Source organism: Falco cherrug, chromosome 12 (assembly GCF_023634085.1).
Source record: "Falco cherrug isolate bFalChe1 chromosome 12, bFalChe1.pri, whole genome shotgun sequence".
NCBI classification, from domain to species: Eukaryota; Metazoa; Chordata; class Aves; order Falconiformes; family Falconidae; genus Falco; species Falco cherrug.
This window is the reverse complement of record NC_073708.1, coordinates 21,627,180-21,633,179: the sequence shown is the minus strand read 5'-3', so window position 1 is coordinate 21,633,179 and position 6,000 is coordinate 21,627,180.

Below are 6,000 nucleotides of genomic sequence, written 5' to 3'. Positions count from 1 at the left end.
TTTCCTCCTTTCTAAGGGGCATACTTGTATAAAGTACTGCATAAAACTGTATATAAGAATCAAATTACACACAGAAGGATTCTAACCATCTTCCATGTATGCTTTGTAGTGACATAACAGAAAAAAAAAGGTATAAAGAAAGTACCAGATACACAAAGTTTGCAAATGAAGAAAAAAGAAGGGAAATTACTGCCTCTAGTTCTTTCTGTTATAATCAAGTTAGGCACTGTTTGTAGTAATCAAATAATTTTAGAGTGACAGTATGTGATTAAGATGAAAGAGTATCTCTAAGTAGAGACAAATGCAAATCAATAAACTGATGTAATGAAAGGTTTCAGTAGCCACTTCTAATATTTAGCATTGATTGGCGTGATCTGTTAGTGAGTCTTTTGACCAATAAGCAGCATCTTCATTTTTATGTTTATGAAAACACGGCTAAGAAAAAATGTGAGTAAGACAGTAAAAAATAATTTTGTGTGTGTGTTGTATTGCATATCCTGGTGTACTGCAGATATTCTGACTTAGACTGGAAACTTCTTTGTTTAGTCATTTTTTCTGCTTCAAGTTCTGTCTGTGTGTTTGATAGATGGATGATGGATGCTTGAGCTCTCTCTTTCTCTGCTAACATGGTTTGGTGACTAGGTCAAATTCAGCTGTTTCAGAAGTTTAGCTTATGTTCTTGGCCTGCTTATCAAGGAACTGCTTTGCAGGTCTGCTGGCATCTCAGAAACAATCTATTTATTTGGTACCAGTAGGCCCATCAGCCATTTGATGACCAGATTCCTTGGCTAAAGGAATGCCCCTGAATGGACTTGGAATCATAAAAAGGTTGGGTTGAAAGGAACCTTAAAGATCATGTAGGTCCAAGCCTCCTGCCATGGGCAGGGACACCTTCCACTAGACCAGGTTTCTCCAAGCCCCATCCAGCCTGGCCTTGAACACTGCCAGGGATGGGGCAGTCACAGCTGCTCTGGGCAACCTGTGCCAGGGTCTCACTGCCCTCACAGGAAAGAGTTTCTTCCCTATACCTAATCTAAACCTACCCTCTTGCAGTTTAAAGCCATCCCCCCTTGTCCTATCATTACATGCCCTTGTAAAAAGTCCTTCTCCAGCTTTTGTATAAGTCCCTGTCAGGTACTGGAAGGTCGCTATAACGTCTCCCTGGAGCCTTCTCTTCTCCAGGCTGAACAACCCCAACTCTCTCAGCCTGTTTTCATAAGAGAGGTGCTTCAGCCCTCTGAGCACCTTTGTGGCCCTCCTCTTGGACTCTTCTTGTGACAGGATCAAGACCTACATTAAAACAGAAAATCTGTCTTTGCTCTTTCTAGTGAAAAGAACTGCAATGCAAATATGAATGTCACAAATTATAGCAAACCTCCAGGTGTCAATCCCCCTGCCCACCCCCGCCTCAGCTTCACCAGGGAAACTAAATATTTCACCTTTGTTCTGTCTACAGCAACTCTTACCTCATCTGCCAGGAGGCATGTCTCACTATCAAGAAACACAGAATCGAACTTTCTTGCTGACAGAGATGCTTAGGAAATAAACCCCCATTACCCACAGAGCAAACGGTCCCTTTTTAGCCATCCCAGTGGAAATCCCAGCAGAAGGATGCGTGTTTGTTGTTATGATTTCTTATGACCTTTCTTGGTTTTATTGCACTTTGATAGTGAATGCCTACTGGCATCTTGATGTTTTTAACCTCCTGAGCTGATGTGGGGATTGTTACAAAACAGCAGTTATTTATATTTAACTACCTAGGAATTTCCTCCTTTCACTGCATTGGCCAGTGTCCCAGCTGAGGCAGTGTGTACGCCAGAATTTGTGACTGCTTTATTATGGTGAGGCATGAAGGTCAGAGTGGCACTTCTCTGAATGACAAAGCCATGGATGAGCTGTTCAGCACATTCTGCTGAACCATACTTTTTTTACTTGGACAAGTGTTTCAACGTATTTTAAAATGAGTGTTTTGAATATGCCAGGATACTGGAATTATGTATTTTATCCACTTGCCTCAAGAATCAAGCAAACCTTCAGGTACCTACGTTATCTAACTGCACACCAATATGATAGCGCATGTATTCTTATAAAACATCTGGTTTTTAGCTAGGGTAGGAATTTACAGCTGTATCTTAACACTATGAATCCAAGACTTGGCTAAATCAGAAACTATACCTGATTCTGAAAGGGGACACAACAGTCACATAATGCTTTTAAGAAAACTTTATTTGTTAAATTTATATGAGCCTTCAAACACTTAAGAATTGGTGGTATCCTTTATTGAGCACTTACTACCATTTTACTGTGTATATAATCACCTTCCATATTACTGACCTCATTTTCCGCCTCTATGTTCCAGACATGAGGTATAATTAACTTATAAAGTAAAATCTGCCTGGTCAGTCTTAAGTGTTTCATGAAATGATATTGAGAATTGTCCTTCACTTATATGTGACTTAAAATCACCATCTCTTTGAAAACCTGCTGTAAAACCAGGTGAACAACCTCCAAACAGACATGTAAATTATTCCTCATTTTCCTAATAATGAGAATACTGTATAATGCCACTAAAAATACATGAAGAATTAGTAATGCTGGTGTTCTTAGGGGGTGACTCACTTCCAAGACCGCAGTTTTTCATCTCCATGTTTCTGCTGTCTACCTATCATTAGCTTCAGAACAGAGCACGTCTCTGCTCAACTCACCTGTCAGTATTGTTTACTGGCCTCTTGAAACTCATCACTTGCCTTCATTTCATTTTTTTTCCTCAGCCATATAATATTTAGAGTAGTATGTATGCATAAAAAAAAGTACAATATTGCCTGATATAAGTACAATTTTGCCCTTCTGCTCTAAATCTCCTTTCTTACCTTAACCTGTTCATCTGCTTTTTCAATTGAACAGCTCATTCATCTTGTGTAGTTGGATCTTTGATAGAAGTTGCTTCTTGGGGGTGGCAGAGATAACACTAATTCCAGAGGAGGAGGTCCTGAAGGACTACTAATTTCAAAGAAATGAAAGACAGTAACTCTAACCTTTCATGAAAACGGGTGCTGTAGGGCTCACTGTCAATGTCTTGTGACCTTAGAAGCCTTTTTTGTCTCAAATGATTACGGGCCACACAACGTGGCATTTAACAGAAGGATTTTCACTGACAGTTTTATTTTACTGAGGTGCCCCAAATCTGATCCTGTTTTATCCATTTCCACCTATAGTTATTTTGATTTACTACTTTCGTCTTCTAAATATAAAGACTTTTATATCATTGATATTTCACTACATGTGATTAGCTGGAAAGATGACATTTACTGTTGTCACTTACAAAGAAAAAAAGTTTCCCAATGTTTCACAGCAAGAATTGTGAAAAAAGGAACAAAAATATATAGGAACTGTCACTGAAGGCTGCACAAGTAATTTAAGAAAAGATGACAAAAGAGGAAGAGATACTGTTTTCATTTGCATTCTACCACCTTTGATGCTGCTACTGAAATGCCTACCTATTTATTTACAGAAAGGTTGTCTGGAGTTGGTCTTTAGTGAAAAATCAGTGCAACACTTGAGTTTGCTTGTGGATTTGTCGCAGGAGGCTTTGAGGATTTGGTTACTGTACACTTCATTTGCCAACCAGCAACATGCTTCCCCATCCAGCAGAGGTTTTTTTACATTTTCCTCCCACTGTTTGGAGTTTGGTAATCAATGGGTGGATTGAAATTATATCACATGGAAGTGGAGACTGTCTTTTTATCTGCATATGTATTGTACCAGTGCTTCTGAATTTAAACCCATTGAACATGAGTGGGGAATGCCAATTCCGTCATTGAGGTTGAAACCTGAGGCCAAAAGAGTATTTATCTTCATGATTCTCGGAGTATCCAGGAGTCCAGGGTTTCACAACACACACAGGCTCCAAAACACGTTTAGAAATGCTGGTCAGTGAGCCAAGCCAATGGCACTACTTCAGTTCTTCAGTCCTTTGCAGCCTTTGAACTGCCAGAGCAACAGAGCCTCTAAGAAACACTCCCATGTGACTCCTGCACCTACAGCTTTTGTTTTCCGTCATATAAGGGACTCCATCAAGCCCAGCTCCATATTGTTGATTGGCAAACCATTGATGAGAGGAAAAGCCACTGCCCTGATGAAGATGACATTAGTCCTTCCTCTCCCTTCCTACAGCTCCGGCTCAGGTGTATGACCTGTGAAGAGATGGCTCCCTGCTGTGGCTTTCATACTTTTTAAACATATTTTTACATATGCAAAAGCAGTGGCTTTTTCATACTCCCCAGTATGAAAAACAGTGCTGCTGGTGTCACTGCCAGTTTTCACTCCTCCAACACCTTCTGAAGTCACCATCCTACTTAGCCATAACCCCACAAAATCACCCTATTCCTCAGTTATTCTTGTATCAGGAGCACACAAATGTGTACAGGGCTGAGCTGCAGACATATCTGTCCTGCTAATGTCGACTCTTAACGTGCCTGCTGTTTTGCTAAATTTGTGCTATTCAAGCTGTACACCTACAGGAGCACTCTTCTATACCTGTTGTCTGAAAAGAGAGATGCAAATTTATATATTTGCTTTCCTAACACTATTCCTTCCTCTCCTTTCCCCATCTCTGTAGCAATTGCAACGTCACTCTCCGTCCTTTTGGCAGACCACTGCTTTTCCCAGGAGGCACTCTATGAGCCTGTGTTTTCCTTCCTTACTCTAACCACATTTTTACAAGCACACATAAACATCTGTCTTGGGATTTTTCTGTTCTTCTCTTTGGCTCGATCTACCTGATAATGGTGTGTTAGCTTCAACCTCCCACACTGCAGTCTTGAAGTACCAATGCCATTGCTTCTTTTCAAACAGAATTGGCCCCCATTTCAGAAGGCATGGGTGAAGAAATCTGGCTAGGAAAGGACAAAACGGTGCAAGCTCTTTGTAGTTTGAGATCTCAATTTATTTCTGGGCAGGGAAACATAAACTCTTTCCTTCTGAACTTTAATTGGCAATAATGTATTTTGAGATGCTTTTGTATTTTATTGTTGTCTTAAAAAAAGGATTTCTGGGAATTTATAGGTCTCAATCAGACCAAATTGACCATTTCTGCTCATATGATAAGATGCCAAAATTGAACAAGCTTTTTGAGGAAGAAGGACATTGCACAGTGCTTTTAGCTGTTTACGTGTGTGACTTGAGCTACTCTTTGAAAGAATGGATTTAGCCGGCCTGTATTACCTCAGTGATGGATTAGGGAGGGGCAAATTGTATCCACAGTATACAAGATACTAAGGCAAGCAAAAACTGTAACAAGTTTGAGGATTTTAGTTTCTAAGTAACTACCTTGGAGAGCTAGAAGTAGTACAGCTCAAGGCTGCGTGTCAGTGGGAACAAATACAAGTTCTCCACTGTCCTTGCCCATGACAGATCCTGTGATATTTTACAGTTTGATTTTATATTTTGGCTTATTTCTGTAGTAAGAGTATTTAACAAAAATTCCCATTCAGGCCTGCTTGGTAGTCCTGGACAGTGATGGATGAGAGAACTTAAAAGTTATCTGTAGCTTCAAGTTGTAGCAGCCTGAGCACGGGATAGGAGATGAAGAACCTTTGGATCCCCACTCTTAAGTGTAGTATCATTAACTCCTCGTCAGGCCGAGTTCTCGTTATATTGCTCCCATGGAGAAATGGTTCAAGGAGCACAGTCACCTCGGCACGGTCTGGTAGGCGCATGGGGTGTGTGCCCCATGGCAGTGTTTTTGGGGGCTGCCTCCCCCCGAGCTCCCCGCTGCTGGTGGAGAGGGTGGCTGGGCAGAGGGGAAGGGGCTCTTGGTTGCCTGCACCTGAGGACAGGTGTGGGCTCTTGGTTGCCCTGTGACTTGCTGCTGCTGTGGCTGCAGCACCGTGGGCGTGAGCTCACCCTGCCTGGCTGGGGTGCCGCTGTCGCCTGGGGCTGTGAAGTGACACGGCAGCCTGGCGCCCCGGCACGGCACGGCAGGAGGCTCCACGCCGGTGT